The sequence below is a fragment of the Globicephala melas genome, chromosome X (assembly GCF_963455315.2).
Source record: "Globicephala melas chromosome X, mGloMel1.2, whole genome shotgun sequence".
NCBI classification, from domain to species: Eukaryota; Metazoa; Chordata; class Mammalia; order Artiodactyla; family Delphinidae; genus Globicephala; species Globicephala melas.
Genome location: NC_083335.1, coordinates 111,754,838 through 111,772,108, shown reverse-complemented (window position 1 = coordinate 111,772,108; position 17,271 = coordinate 111,754,838). Strand labels below are relative to the sequence as shown.

The 17,271-nt window shown below is 49.1% G+C and overlaps 1 protein-coding gene across 7 annotated transcripts in view; it reads right to left on the bottom strand.

Moving 5' to 3' along the window:
- Positions 1-17,271, bottom strand: part of RAI2 (retinoic acid induced 2) — a 401,970-nt gene that overhangs the window by 49,395 nt on the left and 335,304 nt on the right. For 2 of the 7 annotated variants that reach the window (XM_070044717.1, XM_060292729.2), the window contains exon 1: positions 10,179-10,575. The exons of 2 other annotated variants lie outside the window; for them this stretch is intronic. The gene's annotated coding sequence lies outside the window, so the exon portion shown is untranslated. Of the gene's footprint in view, positions 1-10,178; positions 10,576-10,771; positions 10,998-17,271 lie in introns of those variants that run through there. 3 more of the 7 variants (XM_060292726.1, XM_070044716.1, XM_060292724.2) reach the window with 3 other exon arrangements.

Genomic DNA, 17,271 nt, shown 5'->3' with positions numbered 1-17,271 from the left:
TGGGAATAGTACTTCATATGGGGTTTTATTCTAATTAGGAAATAGGGAGTCACTGAATGTTCTTGAGCTAGAGTGACAAAGTTAGAGGGTTGCTTTAGCGAGAGGAAGAGCAGCTGGGGGAGCAAGACAGGAGTGGGGCAGAGTAGTAAGGAGAATGAGGATCCTGCCAGGTGAGCCATGCTGAGGCCTGTGCTCCCGACAGCGGTGGGCAGGGCTGAGGAGAGGAGGACGGTGGGTCGAGCCTATGTGAACTGGCAGCAGAGTTGACATGGGGAGCCAGGGATAAAGGGTCCAGGCTCCCGGCATTGAGGCTGCATGCTCAGACATCATGTCCAAGAGGCCAGTTTTCCCCTTCAAACTCCTTTGGAGGGACTTCCCTGGCAGTCCAGTGGTTAGGACTTTGCGCTTCCACTGCAGGGAGCCCGGGTTCGATCCCTGGTCATGGAACTAAAATCCTGCAAGCGGCGCAGTGTGGCCAAAAAAAAAAAAAAAAATGAAAAACAACTCCTCTGGAGAAGCATTTCCATTCTTCACATGGACTCTGGACAAAGCCAGCTCTGTGGGTAATGGGTCAGAAGAGTCAGGTAAGGGACTGGCAGCAGGACCCTTGCTCAGGTTGGGTTCTCTGGCTTAGAAATCATAACAAAGCCTCCCTTTCCTGATCTACTCAGGCCTCCTGGGTGAATCCCAGACTTTCTAATGTTCTGGATGAGTAACATTAAAAAAAAAGGAGGATCCAACATGAGTTGGACAACTTCCGACTTTGTCAAAAAAAGATGTTAAACTACAAATGTCATCATTCATAAAAGAGACTTTAACACTAAGAAAAGTGGGAAAGGCCATTTTAGAATAAAGGGAAGCTCTGTAAAATGGAAAAGGTTTAGCTTTAAAAAAGAGACTGAGTACATTTTCACCCTTCTTCCATTTAACTGTGCATGGGTAGAAATTTTGTCCCACATGGCGTGGTAGTCCTCAAGCCCGGTCTGTAGGGATCACGGGTTTATGTGACTTTCCAAAACGGTTCCCTGTGCAGTTTGGGCTGTAAGAATCAGGCTTGATGACCCCAAACCCAACTGCCCAGCTCCTAAGAGCAGAAACAAGGCTTAAGGTTTCTGGCGCGGGTGTGTCTGACATGGAAAGGCCAGGCAGAATCAGCCTCTTCTAGCCTTCTTAAAATGCAAGTAAGCCACAAAGGATCCTAGAACAAATATTGATATTTTCACATTCAATAATTTCATATTTAGTCTAGCGGGTTAGTGATTTCTTTTTTTCACAAAAGGAAATTGCAGCCAGAGCTAATTGCTCAATCTGAAATGTATCTGGACATTGTTTAGATGTTGGAAAGGAAACGGTAACACTGCAGAGTTTTAGCAAAGAGGAGGGCATTATTTGAGAAAAAATGCAAATGTAAATTAATAGAAAATGCAGTCCTGAATGGTTTTCAAAGCTTCAATGTACACAGTGGAAATAGCGCCTCTATTTTGAGCTTTCCTTGACATTTTTCTTATTTTTAAATGCAAAAGGAAATTCATCGGCACAGGCTCAATCCATTCCCATCCATTGATTTGTTGGCCAATCAACGGCCACTGTAATCTGAAAAAAATAACACCAGTTTCTCTGAACCTTTCCAAGAGAGGCTGTGTTCAGCTAAGCTTAATAAAAAGAAAAACAGCAAGGACCATCTGGAAAACACTCTTCCGGAGTCGCGAAAGATAGTGGCAGCCTTTGCCCAACCTGCTATAAATAAGTGTCTCAGGAAAAAAAAAAAACACCCGATTTTCAAATCTGTTTCTACTTAATACAGCTGCAATAGAGTTTATTTAGCTTTTCCCTATAGCAGGAAGACTGTTTGCATTTTTATGACAAGGGTCTAAATGTTTTTCACAGCCATTTCCATTGCCATTATTTTGAGGAACAACATACCACTCGGACCTGTCTGTTGGCTTCTGCAGCACACAGTGGTGGCCCCAGTGGGCTCTGCACCACAAAACTGGCCTCCAAAGCCCAGATTTATGATCCTGCTTCCTCTCCCACTGTTGCAGCCATCACCCAAATCCTACCCTGCAAGGGCTGGGCAATTCAGAATGACCAAGAGTCACGTGCTGCATATCAATTATTTATCTGCCTGGACCCAGCACTCGGTGGATGTCTGCCAGCGCATTGCCTCTTCCTTCACGCTGACAAGGAAGAGTCAAACTACTCTTCAAGGGAGGCTAGAACTCACCACTGAGGGTCTAACTGCTGGCTTGGCCAACCCCTCCATGCACACCTTTCCATCTTTCCTCACTGGCTACGCCTGCAAAGGAATCCCTCTACAATCGACACTTGGAACTCCTTCGGACACTCTTTAGAAAAGGTCGGCCTGCCTTGGATGGCTGCAAAATGAAGTGGCCCCCAGTGATGTCTGCACTGAGCACCTGGCCATACCCTTGAGCACCCGCCAACACCCATCCCCCTCCAACGACTGTCAGGGCAGCCTTGGTCCTGGGACACTGTCCTGTGGAACGAGCAATCCACCTCTCTGTTCTCTCTCTGTCCCCCAAACGCCCATCCCATTTCCACGGATGGGCAGGGAATGGTTCAACCCCATGACACCTTCCCCGTGAAGGCGTGACCACCCCCCTTCTAGCCTTTCCAGGGACCACCAGTAAGAAGATGGCCGAGGGCTCATCCAGCGGCAGCATTCCATCTGTTACTGTTGACTGCAGGCATTACCAGGACCGAGCTGGCTGAAGGAGCCCTGCTGCCGTTCTCTTTCCCAAGCAGAACTGCTGCAGGGAAATAAATGTGTGTAAGAGGGGGGAAAACCGGAAGGGGTGGTGAGGCCCACCTGAATTTGAACGTCCAATAATTTTGAAAAATTCTCCATCTCCTCACCGTTGACTTTCTCTCTCAACAGTGCTGGAAAACACACAAATGAGTGGTGGGTAAAGCGCTGCTACGATCTGAAATGAGTCTATTACAGTGTTATGAGCAGAGCTCTCCCAAGTACACTAAAGGGCTAAATTAATTGGCTCAGGCTTAAGATGCTACAGGAGAAATGACAGTGGGGGGAGGGGGTGGGGTAGAGGAAGATGCCTGGTGGCTTTGAAGGCATGCCTGGAATCAGGTGCATATGAAAAAGAAATTGGGGAGAAATAAACCTGTTCTCTTCATGAAGAAACAGAGAAGCTGTTAGTTGTTACAATGTGCCCCCCAATTACCTATGACTTATTTGATCACCTGACTTAAAAAGAAATCTCTGGGGCTTCCCCGGTGACGCAGTGGTTGAGAGTCCGCCTGCCGATGCAGGGGACGCGGGTTCATGCCCCGGTCCGGGAAGATCCCACATGCCGTGGAGCGGCTGGGCCCGTGAGCCGTGGCCGCTGAGCCTGCGCATCCGGAGCCTGTGCTCCGCAACGGGAGAGGCCACAGCAGTGAGAGGCCCACGTACCGCAAAAAAAAAAAAAAAAAAATCTCTGTATAATCTCTTATACAATCTCATAGACCCTTCCACCCTCTTTAAAATTAAATCAGGCACATGACCCACTTCCAACTGTTAATTAATCACCCCCATGAATTGTACATGTAATTCAGAGGGGGAAATTGTGTCTTTTATTATTTCAAACTGAAAATTTCCAAAAGCCACAAATTACCTATTAAATCTTGGTCTAGACCAGTGGTTCTCAACCAGGGTCCATTTTGCCCCAGAGGGGACATCTGGCAAGATCTGGAGACATTTTTGGCTGCCACAACTGGGGTGGGGAGGGGGGCAACACTTCTGGCATCTGGTGGGTGGAGGCCAGGGATACTGCTAAACAGCCTACAGGGCACACGGCAGCCCCGCAGCAGAGTGACCTGGGCTAAAATGTCAACAGGGCCAAGGTGGAGAAACCATGCTCTAGATAAAGGCAAATATGCTTGGCCTTCGATATTTGTATCTTTGGCAGTCATCAAAGGAGGAAAATCCCATTTTCCTTGAAATCTAAGGTTGGCTTACATATATGTTTACTAAGGACATATTTACTCCTTTCCAAATAAATGAAACAGGTTCTCAATCTGAATCTGGGAACATTAAAGAAATACTGTGATGATGGTGGAGCTAGGCAGGGTGCATTTTAAATGCATATTTCATCAGTCTAAATGGATGGAAATTAATCTCTCATAAAATAAAATGATTATCTAGTTACATTCCATACAAAACCAAAATCAATACACTGCATCTTACTTAACCTGCAATTAGTGTTTTAAAGAACTAAACCAAGGAAATGCCATTCTTTCCCATTTCTTGCTAGCTGGGCACACATTTCTGAGCATGAGGCATTAAAAAGCAAACAAGCAGACAAAGCCCCCCCTTTTTTTAAGCAGATTTTTCCAGAGCATAAAAAGCTTTCTGAATCATTCTATTTTATTTACTATAGATTCAATCATTCTTCAGTGAACAAAACATGCAGCCCATTCTGTTGGTTATGCCTGCACGGCTTTCCAAATACCCTCAAAACTGGGATGATGAATCACACACTTTGTGGCCCCACTGTGTGTGTGTGTGTGTGTGCGCGTGTGCGCGCGTGTGTGTGCGCGCGCATGTGTGTGTGTGTGTGTGAGGTGGGTGTGGGAGTCCTTCAGTCAATTGTTTCCATAAAGTCTTAAGAGCAGGTGCTGAGATTCTCTAAAATTCCTTTAGTTCTAGAACATTCTGTGTGGCTGTGTGGTGTCCCCAGCATGAGGATGGGCTTCGGGCAGGAAAAAAAGCGTGTTCCTAGAGTTGGCCTAGAGCTTCCAGGCTAAAACCGTGGAGGGAAGAATGGCTGACAGCTATAGCATTTCGACCCTTCCAGGCCACCGTTCCTTTCCGTGAATTATAAGGCCAAAGTAGGCAAACACACAAAGGCAAAAATAACAGCAATGACAAAAACGCCAAAGCATACCCAGCCTTGGCTGCCAGTGAGGCCCAATTCCGCTGCTGAGAAAGAACAGTTGCTACAGTGCAGCTGGAGGAGCTTTTCCAGGGAACTGGTAATACCCTGGCTGTTAATGAATTATTTTTCGCCAGAATGTCGGATTCTTCCTGTGCTCCAGTAAACAGTCTGCTTCTGCCATGGGAAACAAAACCAGCTCCTTCCGAGGAGCTCCAGGAGGTCAGCCAAGGGTCCCCTGTGGGGGCAGCCCCCTCAGGAGCCAGAGCCACAGGCGCCTGACCTATAAATCACCGAAGCCCCAAGTTCATTATTCCAGCTCTTTCTGTTTCCTCGGGCCATGCCCAGGGCCCAGGGTAGGGCCCAGGAAGACCGCAGTGCCTGCTGTGAGCCTTCCCCCGCCCTCCTGAGCTGCCCCTTGCTCAGGGCTCCTCATCGGTGGTACCACATGTGTGTAAAACTGGCCTTCCTGGTGTTCATCCTGTCTCTCTCGCAGAAACTGCATTTATTCCCTTGCTCTTGTTTTCGTCAAGCTGTCAGGAAATGACTATGTGCGTCCCCCTCTTTTCCTTTCTCTTCTTTAAGACTGGCCCCAGACCCAAATAACCCACGCTCAGCACAAGGCTGCCTACTGGGGACACTGTTCTCCAAACACACATCCCCGGGAAGGATATTATTAGAGCAGGTGTCAAGGAAATCAGTCGCTCAGGAGGGAGACAGCTCTCCAGGGGGCAAGGACACTGGCCTGGGCTGGAGGAAAGGACGGCCAGCCCTGCCCACCCCACCCCTGTCTTGCTCTCTCATCTCCATTCAGTTTCAGGAGCCCACGTTCCTCACGGAAGGTGACTGAGCAAACACGCAAAATGGCACCTTAGTTACTGATAATCAAAGTCGCCTGATGCCAGACTGTTGTGGCTCTTGAGTCAGTCCCATGCCTCCCACCTGCCACGGGGATGGAGGGCGTTTATGCCCCCCAAAACTTCTGGAGGTGCTATGAGGCTGAAGGCACAGGCTGGTAGAGCAGAGCTGCCTAATAGAAATACGTATGCAATTTTAAAGTTTCTAGTGGGCCTGTTAAAAAGATGAAAAGGAACAGGTGACATTAATTTTAACGCTAGCTTATTTAACAAATATATTCAAAATATTATCATTTTAACATGTCATCAATATACAAATTATTAATGAGCTATTTTGCATTCCTTCTTTGTACTAAGTCTTGGAAATCCTGTGCGTATGTTATCGTCATAGCATACCCTGCTTTGGACTAGCCACCTTTCCACCTGCTGAAAAGCCACATGAGACTAGTGGCCACTATACGGGATGGTGCAGGTATAGTATATTTCCGTCATCATAGAAAGTTCTATTAGACAGTGCTGGGCTGAAAGACCAAAAAAGCTGTGGAAAGAACAGTGACGTGTGAGAGCAGGATGGGCGATAAGAATTACAGCAGAAATGGGAACTGCAAGGATTGGGATGTTCTAGGAGCCCAGCCCTACCTCTAAGCGGAGATTAAAATGGGCTCTTACGAAAGGCCCAGGGCCCATGCCGACATGGTGCGGGGCTGCGGGCTGCCCAAGGCCGGCGAGTACAATCATTACTTAAGGCATCTGCTGCTTGAGCAGCCTGTATCTTAGCTCTTCGGATCTCTTTAAGGCAGGGGCTGGGACAGAAGATCACCAAAGTCACGTATGTTCTTTCAATAACAATTCTGGGTTTGCAATCTAATTTGGTGAAGCAGATACAGAAACATGATCCAATTACGTGCGCCTGCGTCTGCGCGTGCATGTGTGTTCCTATGAGTGTTCTTGGCTGGAGAGAGAAGGAGGGTCATGTGCGAAATCCAGAAGTACTAACGTGGCCGCCCAAATCACCTCCTCAGCAGCTGCCGTCAGAACACAGCAGAGCGGCAGCCTTGAAAGGCTCATCAGAAATCGCGAGCCACAAAGGAGACGCCTTGAGTCTGGTAAAAATGAGATGATGGGCATCCGGGCAGACGGTCAGGTGGGAGGGAGAAGCGGCAATCAGAGGCATTCTCCAGAGACAAGCGCTGCCAACTCTGCAGCAAGGATGTCACCCTGATCCCCAAATCAAGCTTAATTCAGGGTCCCACGCAGGCTTTTGTGCACGGGAGAGCGCAATTAGCCATCTTTCCCCTTCCTCAAGAGCCTCATTCTCTGAGGTCCCCCTCACATTCTGATCATGGAGGCAGCAGAGTCAGAAACACCTCATATGTGGATTCAAATCCTGGCTCTCCCAGTGGCCCCAGAATTTCTAGGGGGTTAAAGGCCACCATCTGGTTGGAAGGGGGCTAAAAGACTTGCTTTGATGGTGCAGTTGCGGAGCAAGAACCCACCTTATCTTTATTTAGAGTTTATTTATTTGAGAGTCAGAAATACCTTACCTACCCTCTGGGCCCACCATAGACCTCGGGCTAATTACTTAATCTGTCTCATCCTCAGTTTCCTCGTGTATAAGGTGGGAACGCTAATGCTCATCTCACATGGGCTCGTCGGCTTGGAACTACCCAGGGCTAGAACTGCAGCATGACACCAGGCGCTCCGAGACCCCAACCAGACACAAATCTCTGGATTTCTCCCTGCTGGTCTCCCTTGATAATAACTTACAGCTCCCTCCCACCACCATTCACTCCATCAGTTCCATCATTTAGTCACTCAACGCTCATTCATTAAGCAACGGTTGGGTGTTGGGAATTCCAAGACGAAAAGGCACAGTCTTTGCATCTGAAATAGTTAAGGGCTATTTGGGGTCTATCTACTTGGCACACAAGCATGTACCCTGGGTGGCTGGGCTGCCTCACTGGTGCCCCCCTCCCCCAGTTAGGTACTATATTTGGTAGGGGCTGAGGACTCCGGTCTCCGGGAGAAATAAATAAGAGACTTGGGGGAAGGGTAGAGGAACATGTTGCCCCTTTAAGTCATAACCACCGAAGTCTGGAATCAGACACTCAACTGGAAATTTCTCTGAGCCTCAGATTCCTTATCTGTAAAATAATGCCTCTGTTACATCATGGTTTCCCACATGTAAAGTGTCTGGCAGACAGAGGGCAACAACAAATGTTAATTTCCTTCTTGACTTATTTCCCTCCACTACCCTCCTTCCCTGAATCTAAGGTTACAGGAGGAGCCAGAGAATAGACACTTGCTATTTTCTTCCTGTACATTCAGAGCACACTGTGTGTGGATGTCTGCACACACAGAATACCTCCACTCTGGGTCAGATGGTTCTGGGGAGACCAGTCCTATCTAGTTTTCAGGTCATTATAGCTAGGGCTATATTGGTCTTCTGGTGCTATAGCGCTTCCAGCAACACCTCGTCACACACCTTCCAGCCTTCTTCTTTCTTTCTTTTCTTATTTTTTTCCATTTCAGGGGTCCTGTCTTGGTGGCTCTGTTTTCTGGCTACAAGACATTTATTCGTTTATTTTACAGTTCTTGACCAGAATGCCCATCAACCGAGTTCTCATATTGGCAATTGGCATCACCTGGAAAGCTGTTTTCTCATTTGTTCCTGAGACGGGCAGATTTTCCTGGGCCAAAACTCACCTGTGGAGGTCTGGGGCTTCTTTGCATGATAAAGGACCTCTCTGGCGGGCCGAATGGTACCATGGGCTGGTGCCAAAGCAGCCAGTACCCCAAGATCCAGTCTGACTTGGCTCGTGGTGCCCGGCCACCTTGTCGACGTCTCTAGTGGGCATCTGTCAGAACGAGGCGGAAGCGCCCATTCACAGGATATTGTGTGTGGGGTGGGGGGCAGGTGGCTTCTCTGGGCTTCCAAGGGGCAGAGAAATTGGGATGCCACCGGGCTTATAGCCTTCCAGCCACCCCGCCTTCAGAAAGTAGCACAGCTCCCTGTGTTCCCCTTTGAGAAGAAAACACCGAGGACAAAACAGTGGGTAGGGACATGATGCTGCTCGGGTGAGCAGCTCCCATTCACTAGGCGCCCCACTGCCCTCCTCCCATGCTGCCACCCCTCTACTGGAACAAAGGCATATCACAACACATTTTCAAAGTTATCAAAAGTCTCTTGGTCAATCAACAAACGATTCTGATGACGCAAAAGGAGGAAGAGAGACGTCTAGAAAACGGTGGGAGATTCCTTGGGAAAAGCACACAAAACCTTGCCCGATGCACGCAAGGCTAAGAATTGTTTTCTCCCTGCTGGCTGCTTTTCTCTCTGTTCTAAAGAGCAGCTTCCAAGAATCAGCTAAATAAAGGGCTCGCACTAGAGGATGAGAGATAATGCTAAACCAACAAAAACAAAGACCCAAATGAAACAGAGCCAGCCTGAGAATCCGCGGTTATCAAAACTTTGTTTGGCCGTATCTATTTATCATCGCTGCACACCCGGGCTCTGCGGAATATCATTCTGTTGATGTCACTTATCCTCAGCAAAATATTTACACATCCTTAAAAACGCCAGATGAGGGGGGCCGCCCCCGCACTGCCGCGAGCGGCCCCTCAAGCCCCGTCGCCGAGTTCTGGGTAGACCGTGAGGTGGCTAACGACGGTGGGTGGCTCCAGCGGGCACAGGTAAAAGCTGCTGACAGTTCCGGCAACGCGGCCACGCAGGCGCTGCGCCCTGCCCTGCCCACCTCTCCCCTACCTGACTCTGTAAGAAGCAGCCACATCCCCGATACGGTGTCAGCGTCTCCTCCTCCTCCCCCTGCCTTTCTCATTGATTAAGTTCTCAAACCATTGTTAAAGCCGGGTTGCTTTTCCCTGGAAAACTGGGCTGAATTCATTAAGCTTCCCCCATCACAAAAGGAATATTCATAAAAGTTTGGCAGGCAGAGAGGGAAGCTGACTGCGTGCCTTGGGGTGGGTGACAATTCGCTCCTCCACAGCCACCTTCTTCTTCCGTGCCCCATCCCTCTCTGCATCCATCCGTCGTGCCCCAAACCCACTCCAGGGACTTCTGACAGGGAAAAACAAAGCAGCAGCTGTTTGGCAACATTTCTACCCCCTCGCCGGCAACTGTGGTGGGATGCCATTTCCCCACCCAGGCGGAGCTTATCCTGAACAATAGTCGGGCTTTAAACGGCAAACAAGCAAACACACAGAGCATAACCCCAACCCCGAAAAAGCCAACGCGGAGGAAGGCAAGAACTCCCTCCGCAGCAAAAGGCACCGCTGAAACGCACGCAAAAATGCAGCGAGAAGGCTGCTCGGTGCCTAACATGGCAGAAAGCCCGAGCTGGTGCGGCCACCCCGGGTCTGGGCATTGGGGGGCACGAAGGCTCGCGGGGCGCCGACGCACACTCACCCAGCTCCGGAAGGATGCGGGGCTGGCCGAGCGTCACAAAGACGAGCCCAGTGAGATCTGGCAAAACCCAACTTTCCACCCTGCTCGCCAGGGCCGCCAGATACGTCAACAGAATCCATCTTTCGAAGGGCCTGGAAGGCGCCGGGTTTTCCGGGCCAGGGCAGAGCGGCAGAGCCGAAGGCGGCCCGGGTGCGATGCCCGGGCGCGGAGTCCGCCGCGCGCCGCCCTCTGCGCCCGGTGCCAGCGCCGGTGGCGGCCCGAAACCCACTTCGGGGCCCCCGCCCCGCCGCCCGGCGCCGCCTCCCCGGCCGGCCCCAGCCCCGCCGGCCAGTGCGCGGCGCCGGGAGCAGGAGCGGGGCCCGGGGACGCCGCGCGGGTGGCGGCCTCGGCTCGCGTCCCCGCCCCCGCCCGGCCCTCCCCGCTGGCCCCGGCCTCCGGGCGCCGTCCTGCCTCCGGGAGCAGGCCCCTCCCCGGGCGCCGGGCCCCGCCAGGCGCGCCCAGCCCGGCGCGCCCCCTGCGTCCCGGTGGCAGGTCCGCGCGGGGAGGGCACGGGGGGGGTACCCCGGCCCGCACGGGGGCGTCGCGGCCGCTACCTTGCAATCGCGGCCGCCGCCTCCAGGAAGCCAAGGGGTGGTCGCGGGTGCGGGAACTCTCCGGTCTGGCCTCGCCGCCGGCCGCCTGAAGGGGGTGCGCAGCGGTGGGAGCTGCCGTCGCCGCTGTCACCGAGCTGCTGTCGCCGCCGCTGCTGCCGGTCGTGCGTGAGCGTGTGTGCGCCTGTGTCCAGACGAGTGTGTCTGCGTGCGGCGCCCGGCCTTTACTATATACACCGAGGGGTGGGAGGAGGCGGGGAAGGGGAGGGCTTGGGGGAGGTGGCGGAGGAGGGGGAGCAGGAGGGGGGCGAAAGGGTACCCGAGGAGGCGGCGGCGGAGGAGGGACAGGTGATCTCGCCCACGGGGAGGGCGTGGCTGTCGGAGGCGCGGGGTGGCGGGTGGAAGGGGTGCCGGGGCGCGGGGGGCGGGGCCGACGCCGGGGAGAGCCGGCGGAGCGGGGACCCTGCTGCCTCCCGGCGGGCTGGGGACCATTTCAGACCCCAGGATGCAGAGGAGAGAGAACATAGCCCAGGAGGGAGGAAGTGGCTGGTGGATGGAGGCCGGAGAGGTGGTGAGGGCCCAGCGACCACCTCCTAAAATGCCAATTGTGATACAGGTCGGAGATCCTTCTCACAAGGGGTGAGATTATTAAAGACAAAATTAGCCTACAGACATAATCTCATTTCCGCATACTTGCCTTTAAGGTGATTCATCTGTTAATGTTAACATTTATTAAGCACCTAGTGTTTGCCAGACACTGGGCTAAGAACTGGCGTTACAGAGATGATGACTATGTGGTCGCTAACCAGTAAATAAATCATAGGTGTCAGTAGCAGTATTGATCATTTTAAAACAAAGTAAAAAACCTAAATCCTATAAATGTTTTAAGAGGGCAAAGGAAGCAACTCCACTGGTTTAATTAATCCCGAAAGGTGAAAAGATTTTTTTTCTGGTAATCAAAACAGGATGCAGACATTTGAGAGAGAAGGGCAGAGAAGAAATTACTTGAATCAGAGCTGAGAGCAGTCTGAATCTAGCTGTCCTTTGCGTGTTCAAACCTCCTTGAGTTTCAACACTCACATGAGTAGTGGCTATGACTTCCCTCTTGTAGAATTTGGGGTGGCCAGAGGGTACAGTACATAGAGAGCAGTCTGGCAAGTTCATGATTAGTATGGGCACCTGAACTTGTGTTTGAAAGGTTCTACTCTAACCCTGTCGTGTTGCAAGCATAGTGTGGTAGAAACCAGGACCACGTTATACCTTTCGTGGGCCCTTTGCCTTTGTGGACTCTTTCCTCCATAGAAAAAATAGTAAAAAACTACATTTTACGACTGCATTGGTGTGAAGACGAATGAATTAATATTATATATTAAAACAACTTCTTCGACCTCAAAGATCACATTTTCTTCTGATTTTAAAAGAAATGAAAACATTTCCCTGAGGCCCTGAGAAGTATTTTGGGCCTCAGGCACCGTGCCTACTGGTCCTAAGGGAGAAGTCAGCCCTGGTGGTACCATTCCTTGATACTGAATTTCCTCTTTTGAAAAAAAAAAAGAGTTCGACTAAGGAGTACCCAATCGACTTAAGGGCAGAAAGACACACAATGCAAGCTTAAGAACTGATAGAAATGAATATCAACAAAAAGTACCAGTTCCTACTTGTTTCAGTCAGCCTCTGGGAGTTTTAAGTCAGCTCCAAGTCATTAATGATACCTGTGGAAATATTTGTCTGTGAATTCGTCTTCAACCATTTCAGAAACCGAAAACTTCCTCTATAGATCTCAGAACTGAGTCTTTGGGTCAGGTGCGTGAGGTCTCGGTTGCCAGGACCAAGCCTGAATACAACTAAAGACACAGCCGGGCAATTATAATCGGGCAAGTTCATGGCTGAAAGATCCATAAAGGTTTTGTGTGTGTTGAGGGGGTATGTGTGTATAAGGTAGGGACTGATATCCTGGAAGGCAATTACTAGCCTATTTCTTTTGTTGGCCTCATCACAGCCCTGGGTTAATGTTTGATCCTCACTGGCAGTTGTGATTCATATTTGCTGCCCTTTGAGGTGCTTGTGTTTTCAGGAAGGACTATATTGATTCAGATTAATGCATAATAAACAGGCATCAGGGCCCCCATTTCCAGAGAAATGTGCAGTGGCACCCCTCTGTATTTTCACTGTGGCCGCCCTTGCGGAGTCCATAAAGGAGGGTCTGGATTGCGGGGAGGAGATGTTTGGGGACAGAAATAGGACATTAATATGGAAGAGCTGCATTCATACAGAAAATGGAGGGAGGAAAGGACATGCCCAAACAGCAGGAAAGAAGCAAAAAAATCTTTCAGGGTTGATCAGGGTGATTTTTGAGATCTATAATTCAAATATTTGGTGATTTTAAATAAGGACTCAGGAAAGTTCCCATTTCAGATCTGATTCTTGATCTATATCCTGCTTCTCTAATACAGCATCTATTAATAATCTAGTTTTCACATACTCGCCAGACGAGTGATTCATTCACGTGTCCAATAGACATCTATGAAGCATCTGCTCTATGCCAGTCACTGAGCTAAGGACTGCGGTGAGAGAGATGGTCAACATACGTTGCTGAGCTCAAGGAGCTCACAGGCCAGTGAATAAGCTATTAACAATACAGTGCGACACTATATGTACATGAGGAGTTGTAAAACGGGCTAGGCGAACCCCGAAGGAGTGGGCCCATCACTGTGTGGGAGTGGCATGGAGCAGGGCAGTCAGAAAAGATGGCATAGAGATGGTGACAAGAGCAGAGCAGAGAGATGAATGGGAGTTTTTCAAAGTAAGAAAAAGTCATTACAAGTGAACAGCAGGCACCAAAGCTCGGATGCAAAGCACGTTCTGGAGGCTGCAAATACTCTGTGAGGCTGGAGCAGGGGCTGTGAGGAACAGCAGCAAAGAGGGGTGGAGGAAGCTAGGGGTCAGTTGAGGTCCCTGGTCTGTCCTGTAAAGGAGCTTTTTCTTGTAGTCAGTGGGGAGCCATTGAAGGACTTTAAGCAAGGGAGTGACCAGGAAAGATGTGGGTTGAGGAATGATCACTCTGGTGTTGAGTGTAAAGGGCTGAATGGAGGGGGGTGAGACTGGCAGCAGGGAGACCAGGTGACAGAGACTGTAGCAATGATCGGAGTTTGAGTCAAAGCAGTGCCAGCAGAGATGAAGGATCGGAACTTGAGTCAAGCGATGCTCGGGATACAGAATCAACAGGGCTTAGTGCCGGAGGAAACAGGAGTTGGAGTAACTCACGCCTGACTTTCTGAATTGGGTGACAGAGTGGGTGAGGGTGTGATCACTGAGACAGAGGTCCTTAGGAAGAGAGGCAGATTTGGGGCTGGAGATGATGAATGCTGTAGGGCCCCCCAGAAGCGGATCCTGAATGTGAAAGTGAAGGAAACGCTGGTAGGGGAGTAGAGAAGGGAGAGAGAGGGGCGGCAGCCAATAGCGGGGATGTTATCAAGGCCAATTTCTACCATGGGCAGCTGCAGCTTAATCCCACAGGCAAACTCTTGGACACGATGAAAAACACTCACTTCAGAATTGTCCCATCAAGAGGTGAGGAAGCTGGTTAAGGGCCCAGGGGGTGCTGAGTTCCTGGCACTTTTGACCTGCGACCCAGCGTAGGCAGCGAGTCCTTCTCGGGTACAGGGAGAAGATACTGGCAGCTGGACGTCTGTGAAGCACGTTAAAATGGTAGCATCCCAGGGAGGGGGCTGGAGCACGGTCAGTGTGCGCTCCAGGGAGCTCTGGTTAGGACATCTTGAGTTGGAAGTACTTGTTGGGTAGCCACATAGAGAAGCCCAACAGGCATTTGCCTAGATTTTGGAGTTCAAAATCTAAGCTGCAGACCTAGATTAGGGAGTTACTGGGCTCTGGGTGTTGGTCGAAGCAGTGGGTGTTGACGAGCGCCGCAGAAGACACATGTGACTTGAGTTGTTGACTGAGCCCATCACCCTGGGCCATGCCAACGTGATTTGATCTGATCTGCATGAACACTGTTGAGGATTTCTGTAAGAGTTCCTGGAAGCCATGAAGTTGTTGATGTCAGTTAACGCTCATAGGTATGAATGTGACTGGGGGAAAGGGTCCACTGCTTAAAAGAAATTCTTAAGGGGCCTATATTTTACTGAAGTTGAATAATGTATTTAAAATCGAAACTCTTTAAAAATTTTTCTGTGGTCAAGAATATTTACTGGATGATTAAGTGATTGAACAAGGCAGGCATTTGAAAACATAGTCACAATGCAAAAGGGACAAATACTGGTAAAAAAAAAATGCAAGGGGTAATTAAATCACAGAGGATTGAAATCCAACCCAGGCTCCGGGAAAGAGGATGAAGAGCATTGAGAGAGACAGTCCAGCTGCAATGACATTTTAACCTAAGGAATATACAGAGCCACAGGGTAAGGGAAAGGCTTTGACAATTTTGATAGAACAGCAACTTCTAATGTGGTCGGCATGGGGGCTTCAGTATTCTTCATTCAGAGATTTCATACGAAATTTCTTATGCTCTGATTTTATCCAAAGACCACAGTAGAGTCCATGTGAAATCTTTGATAATTTTAGCAAAGAGTGAATCAAAGGGTTTGTGAGTGGTCCTTCAGTTAGGCAATCGACAAGCGTATCTCAAACAGCTATTACTTTACAGTAATAAGCTACATGCTACAACACCCGGAGTAATGAGGTACCGTCCCTGCCAGGCACGGAAGTCTCTCACAGTCCAGTTGTAGCTCTGTGTAGTCTCAATCAGGGGACATTTGATTTCAGAGGATTTGGGTAAATTGTTAAGAGCAAGAAGGAGGCTTATTAGAAAGGGCATTGCTTGTGGCTGCTCCATTCTGCATTCTCCATTCCTCTTTCCTAACAGAAACCTAATGCTGTTCAGGTATCCATCCCTCTCCTATGAAATCATGTAGCTTAAATTTGATCCTAACTTTAGGGTGGGGTCTGTTTGATCTGAGGCTAATTGCATCCCTCCTGCTATAACTTGGACCAAACAGATGAGAGGAGAGATCTGCTGGGGGCTTTATGGGTAAGTTCTTACCATTCCAGGAGAGAGTACCACCCTCTCCCAATGGACGTGAAGACAATGTAACCATAGTTGCAACTGGCAGCAAGAACACGATGCAGGTGACCATATAATTGATCATCTAAACAGGGACACTACTGAGGATGAAAGGGGTTGCTGTTGCTAATTATGTCAGGGCAAAAGGCATAAACTGGGTTTTCCCAGCAAAGCAGGATGGATGGTCACTATGATGCTAGGAGGGAGCTGATGCTCAAGGCAGCACAACAGAAACAGAGAAAGAACCTGGAACTGTGAGGATGTTACTGAACTTGCTAGAACAACCAGCCACCTCTGGGGCCACCTGAACTTGCACTTCCTATTACGTACATCATTACACTGCTTCAAAGCTTCTTCTTTGAGTCAGGTCTCTACTGCTTGCAACTGAAAGCGTCATAAGACGTACATGCAGGATTACAGGATTGTTTTTATTTTGTTTTGTTTTGCTTGAGTCCCAGATAAGGGGTAAGGGCTGTTCTGAAATCAAGAGATCTAACAAAAATAAGTGGAGGGAGGAAGTAGGTCAGTAATTGATATTTTAATTTGATTGAAGACAAGTGCAGAAAATGATCTGAACTGGAACGTGGTTGAAGTACATGGCTTTGCTGAATTTGGAAGCCCACTGTGCACGTGGTGGCTTTCACACTAGCAGCATCTTGGAGGCACTCTCCTGACTCTGACAGAGCGCTAAGAGTCCTGCGCCCAGGGTCAGGAGAATTTGTTTCTATCTCCTGTCCTCTCACTGCTCTGAGTGGCTTTGAGCCAGCAAGGTTCTCTCTTTGGACTTGGATCCCTTGTACCAGCAGTAGCTGCTATCACCCTTATGTCTTGTCTTTCTGACTTGACTGTCAATATCAAGGGAGGACCCATGGCTTACATCTCCCACAAAACCTACTTTAGTTCTCTTTATGTAGGAGGACTTCGACAAGTAATTGTTAAAGACATGGAAGCAACCTAAACGTCCATCGACAGAGGAATGGATAAAGAAGATGTGGTACATATATACAATGGAATATTACTCAGCCATAAAAAAGAATGAAATAATGCCATTTGCAGCAACATGGATGGACCTAGAGATGATCATACTAAGTGAAGTAAGTCAGAGAAAGACAAATACCATATGATATCACTTATATGTGGAATCTAAAAAAATGATACAAAGGAGCTTATTTACGAAACAGAAATAGACTCGCGGACACATAGAAAACAAACTTACAGTTACCAAAGGGGAAAGGTGGGGAGGGATAAACTAGGAGTTTGGGATGAACAGATACACGCTACTAAGTATAAAATAAATAAGGAACTACTGGATAGCACAGGGAACTATATTCAATATCTTGTAACAACCTACAACGGAAAAGAATCTGGAAAAGAATATATATATATAGTTATATTATGTGTATATAATATAGTTATATGTATA